Source organism: Meriones unguiculatus (genome assembly GCF_030254825.1).
Source record: "Meriones unguiculatus strain TT.TT164.6M chromosome 13 unlocalized genomic scaffold, Bangor_MerUng_6.1 Chr13_unordered_Scaffold_28, whole genome shotgun sequence".
Lineage (NCBI taxonomy): Eukaryota > Metazoa > Chordata > Mammalia > Rodentia > Muridae > Meriones > Meriones unguiculatus.
The window spans coordinates 6,748,194-6,761,142 of record NW_026843644.1 but is presented as its reverse complement, the minus strand read 5'-3'; positions in this window follow the sequence as shown (position 1 = coordinate 6,761,142).

Genomic DNA, 12,949 nt, shown 5'->3' with positions numbered 1-12,949 from the left:
GTAGGAAGCTGGAAATGGAGAGAGGGTAGACAGTGCATGGTGGCCAATGTCCAAGATGGCTCCTGTCATCTGCACTTTCTATCCACCCCCTGTGCATATTGCTTCTCATCTGGTAGGGTGGGACTGGTGGCTAGAATATGACAGCAGTGGTGATATGTGGCTTCCAAGATTATGTGGTAATAAATGACATCTATTTTGGTCTTGTTCATTCTTTCTACCTTGGATGATTTGCATTGTGGGAAGCCTGTCATAAGAATGATCTTGAGATAGGTGCTCCAGACCCAGACAAATGTCTGATGACTCTAACCTTGTCTAAACTTTGATGACAATCTCAGGAGAGTCTTTAGGCTAGACCAGCCCACTGAGCCTCTCCTGAATTTCTGAATCCAAATAATAGTGTGTTATTTTAGGCAACTGGGTTTAGAGGAAATCTTTATGTAGCAATAAACAGCTAATACTGGGAATGTGGCTAGGAGATTATGTTTGGGACATCAACATGTGACAGGAAAATGATGACAAGTCTCTGTTTAGCCCAGGTATATCACTTGTTTGGGGTTAGACTTAGCCACCTTGACATGGCTGGTAGTACCAAAGGCCATGTTTTCCATATGCCCCTGTGAATAATTGAGGGATGACACTGTTCTCAGGAGAGAACAGAAACAGTAATTTTAGAGCACACCCCTTAAAAATCCCTCTTTTTGCCACAGAGGATGACTTTGCAGCCAGTCCTGAAGATATATGATAAAACAGAGTCAGATGAAAGGGAAGGAGGTCCTCCAAAATCAGTGGAATAGGAAAGGGCCAGGGAGGAGATGAAGGAAGAAGGGTGGGATTGGGAGGGAGTGAGGTAAACCAGCTCATATTTACTGTGTTATGTTGTCTCATCTGGCCCAAACTGCCTCAAACTTGCTCTGTAGCTGAGAATAACCTTGACCTTTTGGAGTCTACTGCCTCTATCTCCAAAAGTCCTTCAATTACAGGTGTGTGCTCCTTGCTTTAATTATCACAGGATTGTAACAGTGGACCCCAAGGAATTGGCATTTCCTCAGAAATCTCATGCTGAAGAAAGGAGAGGCTGAATCCTGGTGCCAGCCAGAAGAGGAACTTGCCTGCCAGGAAGAGATTTCACACAGGGATGACGTCTAATCAGACCACCTCACAGGACAGCCTTGATGGAGCTGATACAATGATAGACTACACCTCAGCCAGGATTGCTTAGTTATACATAGCCATAGCTGTCTATTAAAACATAAACCACATGCTAGTAACTTAAGACAGACTGGCATGATCACTGAACAACTTTACTTCCCATCTTTCCAACTGTGAGTGTTATCAAATGCATTGCCTTTCTCTGCATTTCACTGGTATTTGTCTGTATGATTGTCCTATTGATGATGGGTCATTAGCTGTACTTAGCTTGTTAGGGCTGCTAGTCTATGGTCTGATCCCAACAATTCTGGCAATAATTAGACCCAATGGCATATGGGCCTCATTTCTTGGTCAAGGAGAAATCCCAAATGAGCTATCTCCTCTCTGTCTGTCTGTCTGTCTCAACCCCTGCTCAGATGTAGCCCATGGTAGCTCAGTATCCAAGTGGGTTTCCTATTAAGGAGAACAGGGACTATTTCTGATATGAACTCAATGACTGGCTCTTTGACCTTCCCCTCTCCCTACTGAGGGAGGAGCAGAGGTGGACATTGCAGCCAGTTCTGAAGAAATCTGATAAGCTAGGGTCAGATGGAAGGGGAAGAGACCTCCCCTGTCTGTGGACTTGGAAAGTGGCAGGGAGAAAATGAGGCAGAGAGAGTGGCATTGGGAGGGAATGGGGGAGCAGGCTACAGCTGGGATACAAATTAATAAACTGTAACTAATATTAAAAAAAAGAACTGTAGCAAACCACAGGAGGCAAGTATGGGAAATCAGCCTGAGATCTGAAAAATTAAAACATGAGGCCTCTTTTCTCCTCTGGCAGGCCTCTCATGTAGGTTCTCAGGCTCTCAGAGGCAGCCCCTCTAAAAAAAGTATGGAAAGGAGTTGGGAGTCTTGACCACTCCAGAAAGGTGGGATAATTTGGCTATTGAGCTGGGCATTTGGGAAAGTGATATATGGTCCTTGACAAGAGAAAGATCTTTAGAGAACCAGGCCTCATCTTAGAGTTGTAAACCTTGAGAAACATGATTTCTAGAACTTTGGGAACTCTTGTGCCTTTCCAAAGCTCTAAGATGTATTTAGTTGTCCCTCTTCTGCTTTTTTCAAATCCCTAGACAAGTCCTGAGGATGCCACCACCTATATTCCTTTTGCCATGCTACCTCAGCCCAGGAATAGAAGTGAGCCCCTAAGTTAGGGATATGCTTCCCTCGGTAAAGTGTTTGCTGTGCAAGCATGAGGACCTGAGTTTGGATCCCACCACCCATGTGAAAAACCCTGCAATGTAGTATTCATCTGTAATGCCAGCACAGAAGAGGCAGAGTCAGGACTTTCTGGCTAGCCAGAGAAGCTAAATCAGTGAGCTCCAGGTTCAGTGAGATGACCTGTGTGGTGGTTTGAATGAGAAATGTCCCATAGAGTCTCATTTATTTGAACTATGGTCCCAGGTTGGTGGTGTGGATTAGGAGATTATGGAACCTCTATGAGGACATACCTGTTGAAGGAAGTATGTCCCTGAGGGCAGGCTTGATAGTTTATTGTCCTTCTTAGCTTCCTTTTGTGTAGGTGAAAATGTGACCAGGTGGCTTCCTGATACTTTTGCATGCCTTTTTGCTATAAGAGTCTGTCTTTGTGTAGCTGAGAGCTAAAATTGACCCATTTCTCTTCTAAGTTGCTTTTGATCATGGTATTTTATTACAGCAACAGAAAAATAAGTAATACATCCTGTCTCAAAAATACGGTGGGACAGAATTGAAGGATTGAGGAAGACAGTATTGACTACCAGCCTCCAGGTTCGCTTGTATATATGTAAACACACACACACACTCACACGATAGATATAGATAGATGTCTAGGTGATGGATAGATAGATACATTGATAAAGTAGCTCCTTTTATTGACTTATTCATTCCCCCCATCCCTTCCTTTGCTTAGAGACAACAGACATTTTTTTCCTAGACCATAATTTGATCCTAGACTGTAGTTTCTACATAAGAGAAGACACCAGCTGCTGATCTTGGGTTCACACAACTTCTCTTCCCTTTAGTTCTTGGTGCATCTTGCATGTGAATCCTAGAAATACCTCCTTCCCTTTACCCTAGTTCTGTCACTTTGCCCTTTGGCCAAGATTTCTTATATTCCAGTTTGTCGTAGTCTGTGGTCTCTAAGGTTCTCGCTGAATTTCTGTTTTTGGAAACACTCCCAGATAAATCACAGCTATAATGTCAACTCTGCACCTCTCCCAGAATAGCATGAGGCAGTGTTAAAGTCTTGGGAGAGCATCCAGGAAGCCTTGTGTTAGAGATGGGAAAACAAGCCTTTCTGCCTAGAGGACAGGGGATTCATAGTGAGTTGGTGCCAGAAATAAACTCTTCTGCCTTCAGGGATTTCTGCTTTTTTAGTACTGGCCTTCTGTCTCTATTTTTAGCCTTCTAAGGAACACTTCTTTGGCCTTGACCTTTTAGGTGGTGTATCCACAGAGGCAACTTAGTCTCTCAACTTTGCTCCAGGCTGCAGAAGAAAGCTTGAGCAAAGCAGTGTGGATGTTAGCCCTCTTAGTGCCGGGAGGAAGTGACTTCTACTGTCAAATAATAGTTTGAGAGTGAATTGTGCAAACAAATAGTATCTGGTCACTCCAAACCTGAACTTGGTGAAGGTTCACGATGATCAGAATTGCTGTCCTCCCCTTCTGTCTTTTGTCAAGGAAGCTGTTTTACTTTACTTTACTGTTTTCAGATGATGTTTTACTCATCAGTTGGGGCTGATTCCTGACTGAGTTCCAATCAAGACCTCTGGCTATGCCTTGAGTGTTATGGAGGTCAGAAGACAATGATGCCATTTACAAAGGAAGCTCTTATTAGTCTCTTGTTTACTGTGAATACTACGACCCAGACAGTTTGAGTGCTTACCTCAAGGCTACACAGACAGTAAATTATCGTCGCAGCCAAGGAAGGTGCTAAAGTGCTTGCCACACAATCATGGAGTCCTGAGTTTAACTCCCCAGAAGCCATGATTTTTTAAAGCTGGGTGCATTGGCCTATGTCTTGTGATTCCAAAACTGGGGAGGCAGGGAGAGGTGGATCCTTGAGGAAGGCTCACAGACTTTGTTAATCTAATATTTACTAAGAAACACTGTTTCCAATTAACAAAACAAACCACCCAATGTCAGTTCCATCCATGTCCACAAGTGTGCGTACATCAACAGACACATGCTCCCTCATAAATACACATGTCTCCCCCACATCAAACAGCCCTCCTACACCATCAAACCACACAGTCATCATTGCCTCTGTTCCTTACTATAAAGTTCTTTTTTTTTCAAAATAATCTTTTTTTTTATTTTTTTATCAGTTACATTTTATTAACTCTGTATCCCAGCTGTGTCCCGATCCCTCATTCCCTCCCAGTCCCTCCCTCCCTCATCTCCACCGTGCCCCTTTCCAAGTCCACCGATAGGGGGGACCCCCTCCCCATTCATCTGATCCTGTTTTATCAGGTATCTTCAGGACTGGCTGCAAAGCCCTCCTCTGTGGCCTAACAGGACTGCTCCTCCCTTCGGGGGTGGGGAGACCAAAGAGCCAGTCATTGAGTTCCTGTTAGAAATAGTCCTTGTTCCCCTCACTTTGGGAAACCAATTGGTTACTAGCAGCTCTATTTGTAATAGCCAGAACCTGGAAACAACCCAGATGTCCATCAACAGTGGAATGGATACAGAAATTGTGGTATTTTTATACAATGGAATACTACTCAGCAATCAAAAAGGAGGAAATCATGAAATTTGCAGGCAAATGGTGGGATCTAGAAAAGATCATTCTGAGTTAAATATCCCAGAAGGAGAAAGACAAACATGGGATATACTCACTTATATAGACCTATAAGATATGATTAACATAATGAAATCTATACACCTACTATAAAGTTCTGAAGTTGAGACCTCACTATCTATGAGAGCCAGATCATTCCTTGCCAACTCTCTTTCCCCTTGTGTTTAAACCTGGGAATCTAGTGAGTTTTTCATAAGAATCCTGGGTGAGTAAATGCTCACTATATGTAAGGTTCTCATCCATGAGGAGTCTGATGAGGAGTGGGTTCTCTGTATGGTTGGCACAGTGTTCAGTCAGTCTTCCCTCACCTCCAGTGGGGATTCCCCCCAAGAGATCTCCGGGGAGATGGATTTCAAATGTCATCATACTGTATGACCTTTTGAGATTGCCCAGGTTACCTGCACACTTAATTTCATTAAAAAAATTTCCTGATACTTGAAAACAATTCTATGCAATCATTCCTGTGACTTGTGTTAATTAGGCACACTAGGCCAGTGATCCATTTAAATAGTCAAATTTATTATTATGCTTGTGTAACCACGAGACATTTTAAGATGGCCTTTTTTTCAGTTGGTATTCTTTGGTGTTTACAGCACATCCATGTTATAGGCACCATTTAATCCCAACTGCATGCCCTGGCTCACATTTTGACTCACATTATGAGACAAAAATAGAAAAAAAAATGCATTAGACATGACATTTGGGAAATGGGAGAGAGGAGATGGGACACATTATGGAAGTGTTAATTTTCTGATTGATATTGCCTAAAACTGGATTACAATAAGATAACATGAGCTTTAGTCTCTAAGTAGTATTTTAAATGTATTTTCTTCTTGTTTTGATTTGAGACAAGTTCTCACCACATAGCCCAGGCTGGTTTCAAACTTCCAATCCTGCTTCATTCTCCTGAGTGTTTGGATCACACTACCATATCTGGCTAATAAACACTTTTATTATGGAAAAGAAATAAAGTCAAGAAATTCCATTACCTTGATGTTTTTCATCTGTTAAATCAAAGATTAATTGATTTTTACCATATATATGCACACATTAAAGTAGTGACACAACTTGTGGGTCGAGACCCCTTTGGGGAATTGAACAACCTTTCAGAGGTCACATGTCAGATATCCTGTATATCAGATATTTATACTATGAATCATAACAGTACCAAATACAGTTATAAAGTAACAACAAAATGATTTTATATTTGGGGGTCACCACAACATGAGGAATGCTATTAAAGAGTCACAGCATGAGGAAGGGTGAGCACCATTGCATTAAATTATGATCCATTTATTATTTCTTCCATTCATTCATTCATTCATTCATTCATTTATTCATCTATCCACCAATGCATCTTCTAGCCATCCATCCATAATCCACTTTTTCTTTATTAGTCATCTACCTACTTGTTTGTGCACATAAAGAAAGACATCTACAATAATGTTTTCTCATGCCAGCTATGGTTATTTTGGGGTGGTGTTATATTGAAGATTCAAGATTTTTCTCTCTGTGTTCTTTAATATTGTTCAAATTCCTTATAATAAGCATATAATATTTTATGCAAGAAAAAAAAATCATAAAAGAGAGGGAAACAATATTTGAAATCTGGGCTGTCTTAGAAAACTCCAGAATGAATATGAGCACATCCACAGCCAGCTAGAAGTTTAGGTAAAAGAAAGAAATCAGACAGGAAACAGGCCTGCCCTGGACTCTGGCACCTGAATGGTGAGGATGCTCAGAAAGCTCCCTACTGACAAAAAGAAATATTCGGAAACCCATGAAGCCGCACATTGTTTGTCTTAATAAAAGAGGAACACACAATCTGGCACACAATCCTGTAAGAAAGCATGTGACCAGGCCAGCTGCTTCCAGGAGAGGCTCGTTAACTTTTAGCAGATGCCTCACAAAACAGTCTTTGCCTTGGGAAGTATCCTTGGCTAGAGCCTGGGTCTTAGCCTGGAGGGCTCAGAAACACAATTTTTTTCAGTGCTTGAAATGGCCTCATCCAAACTCACGGGTGCCTGCTGTGTTGACTATGAGCCAGATAATTCACTAGTAATGGGAGGCGGAAGTGCTTGAGGACTAAGGCATTGGTTACATCTAGTCTTTTCTTCTTTTTCTTTAAGACAGTGCCTCAGTATATAGCCCTACCTGACCTGAAACTCTCAATATAGACCAGCTTTGGACTGACAGAGATCTGCCTGCCTCTGCCTCTGGAGTGCCCATAAAAGACAGATACCACCATGCTAGGCTACTCTCTTTTTCTATAAGAAGAAAGATGATTGGTGTTGGAGAGATGGTTCAGACTGTGCTGAAGACCCAGTTCAATTCCCAGGATCCATGCCAGGCAATCCACAGCTGCCTAAAACTGCAGCACCAGGGTGGTGGGGAACATCCAATACCTCTGCTTCCTGCAGGCACCAGCACACATGTGCAAATATCCACAACCATACACACAATTAACAGTAAAGTAAATATTTTAAAAAATTATTAAATCTAACCAGATTGTAGTGCTTTGTGCTTTCTGCTCATGACTCTGAGAATAGCTTCATTGCATGGTTCTAATTTTATCAGAAGAAAGTTGTCAGCATTCAGTTATCAATGTGGAGTGAGGAACTTGCTGATACCCAGTTGTGCTGCTCAAAGGAAATGGAAGTGGGAAGGAAAAGGATCCAACTGAAAAGGAGGAACATTCAGAAACAAGGTATTTGATGTGTTCTGAACTTTTTGTGACCGCTGTTTTCTAGAGTTCATGTGGAATAGAAAGTGGACAAGCTCAGCCAAGACATTATGAAAAAGAATGGTTTGCTCTATTTGATATCAAAATCCACAATAGAGATACAACACTTAAACCACTGTAGGGTTGGCATGGGAATAGAGAGATGTGTGCTTTGAACACAGCAGAGAGAACAGAAGCCGATTCTTGTCTATGATGGGCATATGATGGGCATTTCAAAGGAGAGGCCAAATTGGTGGAGAATGAGGGGCATGTTATTCAATATTTGATGTTATTATAGGTGCCTACTTGGAAAAGTACTACGCTGAAATTGCTTTTCCACATATATAGAAAAACAAATATTCAAGTGGACTATGGAAACAACACTAAAGAATAAAGTAAAAATTCTAGAACAAAACTTAGTAGACATCATTCCTTATTCCCTTACTCAGAAGGTTACATTTCAAGACATTCCATTGATGCTGTAAATGGGGAATAGTATTGGTCATCCTCCTCTCTATACATACACAGACACACACCTACAACAAAGTCTAAATTATAAAGGCACAGTGGGCTGACAATAGCAGCAATAAAGTAAAATAATTAGAACAATATGCTGTAAAAATGTTTAGAATTTCTAAATTGTTTTTTTTCTAGAATTTTCTGTTTATATTTGGGGACCAAGGTTGACATTCAGAGCTGCCATAGTTGTGTCAACTTTCTGTCTTTTACGTTTAATTTAAACTAAAAGCCTAGATTTTCTTCATTTTAAAAATACTCATTTTTTTTGTCCACATAAAACAGGTCACAAGATAAGCTGCATACTCACAGATGCCACTTTATTGGCTAAACCCTCTTCTGGTCTTCATTTGTTTTTACTGAAGAGCCTGCTCTGCATCCCCATTCTCCTTGAATGACATGTGGGCTCTGTCTCACTACCTAATGGCATATATTTAAGGTCAAAGGCTGCTGGGTGAGGGACAGTGTTTACATGCCTCTCTGTGATGTGACTGATGTCTCTGAATCCTCAGAACACAGACACCACATTCTGAATTGTGCTGGTGAAAGGGAGACCTTTCTGGAAACAGTAGCAGGTGGGGTTGTAATTTTCCTTGCAGCTACTTGAATCCTGTGCTCACACTTAAGCTTTTCCCCTGAGCACAGTATGACAAGAATTTCACTCCCCACTATGGGCAGCTGAGGTTCAGAGAGACTCAGAACATGAGCAAGGAGACAGTGACAGGACCTGACCCTACGTCTGGTGCACCTGTCTCAGTGATATTTTTGCTCCTCTCAAATATTTTCCCCTCCTCTCTGTGCTCCTGTGGGTCACTGTATGTTCTCAGAGGTGCCAACCTGGAGGATATCTGTAACTCTTCTGCCATTCTGTAGACCATTGTATACCACCTCCTGTCAGGTCTGGAAGAGGCAGACACACCTCACAAACTGAAGTACATAGCATCTCCTTGTGCTGGGATGGAGTTCACAAAGGGAATGGTGGGAGAGCAGAGAAAGGCACTTGATCAAGACATGATAAAAGGGTAAAGCCCAGTGTTCTTTCTAAAAGCAGTTAAATTCCTGGCCAGGGGAAGGAGAAGACAATGGGACCCAGAATGGAGGGAATCAGCCTGCTGCTGGCCAGGAAGGGGAGTGAGGAGCCTCAAAGGTGGCATTGGCACTGTTTTTCTTTCTTCTGGAGAGCTGCCAAGTGCTGCCACAGTGAGCATTTCACTGGTAGATGCATATTATCACAATGTGTTTATATAGGAAACCAGACCCAGATCCAGCATCTGTTTTGCAGCACAGCTTGGAGTGCAGTCCAATTTTCCAGTTGGATTAATAAAAATAAAAGATGGAAAGCTGTGAGATGGCTGCATCAGGGGTTGATTCCCGGCCTTATGTGGGGTCACAGATCTGTTGTGGACAACCTTACTCAGGGAAGGAGAAGCAGTTGGCCAGGAACACACCTCACAGAAAAATGTTGGCTTTGGCTTTCCTCTGTTTCAACCTGACATGAGTTGATGCAACACTTACTGTAGCCAAAGCACTGCACTGAGGTCTAAAATGGCATGAGACACAGATGAGGACCAGAGCCTGTCTGGATTTATGGAGCAGGACCAGAAAGCTATAGAGACCAGCAGGACATAGGCCTGTTTATATTTGCTCTCTTGATTTGGAGCAGACTGATCAGAGCCTTCAAGTCTATATTTAAAAGCCAGCTCGAAGGGGTCAGGTGGCTCAGTTTGTAAAGTTACTACTCTGAAGCATAAGGACCTGAATCAATCACCAGCACCCACATAAAAACCTAGATATTATGGTGTATGCTTATGTGCCAGGACTGGGGTGGGGCAAAGATAGGGACCTACTAGCACTCCAGTCTGGATGAACTAGGGGGCTCTAGACTGATGAGACATCCTGTCTTGAAAAGAAGGAAGACAGTACCTAAGGAATGGCAGCCTTGATTGTCCTACAGCCTCTGTAGGACACACACACACACACACACACACACACACACACACACACACCTCAGCTTGAAAAAAGCTTTAACTTAGAAGGTCCCAGGTTTCAAGGAGGCTTGAATTGCAGAACTAAGAGCACCCAGGCTCTATGCCCCTCCTCTCTGCCAACCCCCTCCCCAATTCCTTGCAAATCCTTTCCACTCTCTGGATGGCTCAGTTGAGAAAATGATTACCCCAGTTTCTGATCTCTCTCTCTCTCTCTCTCTCTCTCTCTCTCTCTCTCTCTCTCTCTCTCATTTTTTCCTATCCCAAAAAACTTAGGAAAAAATGTGTTCACTAGCCCTATTTGAGGTGTAGACAGAGTCACTCTTGATGACATCAGCTATAGAATCACATCTATAAAAGTGGTTAAGAGGAGCTCACCCTGATGCATCAAGCTTCTCAGTAAAACACAATTGCAGACATTGTTACCCTCACCTGACTGTACTCTTTGAAAGAGGAAAGGTAGGGAAACCAAGGCCACCTTGTTAGGCTGGTCCAGGGCTCCTATCTCCCAGCCTGGTGCAACTTCCACTACACCCTGTTCCTCTGGTCCTGATGTGAAGTGATTGTGAAACAGACTGCCTAGCACTGTTTCCCCAGGAATAGACGAAGACTGAGCAGCATTGATTAAAGATAATTTTGCTGGCAGAACTTAGAGTGAACTGCGAGCCAAACTCTGAGGTGTGGCCAGTGTGACCCTTGGGGAAACAATCAGAAAGCATATTTCATAGGCCCTGGTGGGGTGGTCTCTCACAGGGCACAGTGTGCATTGTGGGGATGCAACCTTAATCTTATTGGCAAAGCTGGGGCCAGCAGTGAGGAGGCACCTCTCCTGAATCTCAGCTCAAACTAGGGGGTTTGGGTCAGGAAATAGGATTTGGAGAGAATCCTTTCCTTTTTTCCTCTGAGGAAGGAGAAAAGTACCCCAAAGCAGGCCAAGAGTCTGGCCAAGGGGAAAAGGTCTTCATATCTCTTCAGTCAGCCTGAAGCTATTGCCTTAGTGTTCCATAGCTGTGAAGAGACACCATGACCATGGCAACTCCTATTTTTTAAAAAGCATTTGACTTTGGCTTGCTTACAGGTTCAGAGGTTCAGTCCATTATCCTGATGGTGGGTATCATGGTGGCATGCAGGCAGACATGGTGCTGGTGAGACAGCTGAGACTTCTCCATCTGGAGCGACAGGAAGCAGGCAGAGAGAGAGGAAACACTGGGTTTGGGTTTTTGAAAACTGAGCCCACCCCCAGTGACACACTTCCTCCAACAAGGTCCTGCCTACTCCAACAAGTCCACACCCCCTAATCCTTTCAAGTAGTGCCATTCCCTGATGACTAAGCATTCAAATCTATGACCCTATGTGTGTGTGTGTCAGAGGGGCATTTTTATTCAAATCCCTGAAGACATTGTTCTTATTCCATTGGCTACTGATTTTTTTTAGTTAATCTTGTATCCACCCACATTGCTGAAAGTATTGATCAGCTAAAGGAGTCCTCTCATGGAAGTTTCAGTATCAGTCATAAATGCTTTCATATTATTTGCAAATAACAATACTTTGACTTCTTTTTTCAAAATTTATCCCCTTTAATTCCTTAAGTTGTCTTATTCTAGCTAAATTGTCTAGTACTATACTGAATAGACATATAGAGAGTAGACAAACTAGTCTTGTTCCTGAGGTTAGTAAATTTATTTGAGTTCCTTTCCATTTGATTTGATGTTGCGTATAGGCTTGTGAGAAATTGTCTTTATTGTTTCCCTAATATCTTCATTACTTTATCATGAAGGTGTGTTGGATTTTGTCAAAGTTCTTTTCTCTATTTAATGATATCATCATTCATTATTTTCTTTCACTTTGTTTAAATGCTGTGTTGCATTTACTATTTTTTTTTTTTTTTTTGTATATTGAACCATCCTGAATTCTCTAGAATGATGCCTAACTGTGACCTCACAAAATGAATTGGGAAGTGTTCCTCCTGTTTCTTCTTATTAAAAATTGTAAGAGAATTGGCGTTAAATCTTCTTTGAAAATCATGGAGATTCCTGCACTAAAACCATCTTTCCCTGTGCTGTTCCTGTTTGGGAGATTTTACTGACTGCTTCTATTTTGCTATTGGTTAAAGGTCTATTTAAATTTATTTACCTGATCTTGCTTTAACTTTGTTATATAGTGCCTAATGACAAAATTAGTCATTACTTTTAGATTTTCCAATTTTATGACATGCATTTTAAAAAATTATCTCCTATTATTGTCTGGATTTTCTCAGTGTCTATAATATGTCTCACTTTTTGTTTCTGATTCTGTTAAATTTTTTTTGATCTCCATTCACCTTAAGGAAATTTAGATAAGGATTTGTCAATCTTATTATTTTCTCAAAGAACCAACTCTTTGTCCTATTGATTCTCTGTATAGTTCTCTTTATTTCTAGTTTGTTGTTTTGCATCCTTAGTTTTATTATTTTTGCCATCTACTCATTTTGGGTGTGATTACTTTTTGTCCTAGAGCTTTCATGTGTGCTGTTAAGTTCTTAGAATAAGATATCTTTACTTTTTTATTAATTACACTTTATTCACATTGTGTCCCCCCTGTAGCTCCCTCCCTTCTCTCCTCCCAGTCCTTAACTTCTTTCCCCTTCTACATTCATGCCCCTCCCCAAGTCCACTGGTAGGGGAGGTCTTTTCCTTCCTTCTGATTCTAGTCTATTATTTCTCATCAGGAGTTCCTGCATTGTCTTCTTTGTGGCCTTGTAAGGCTGCTCACCCTT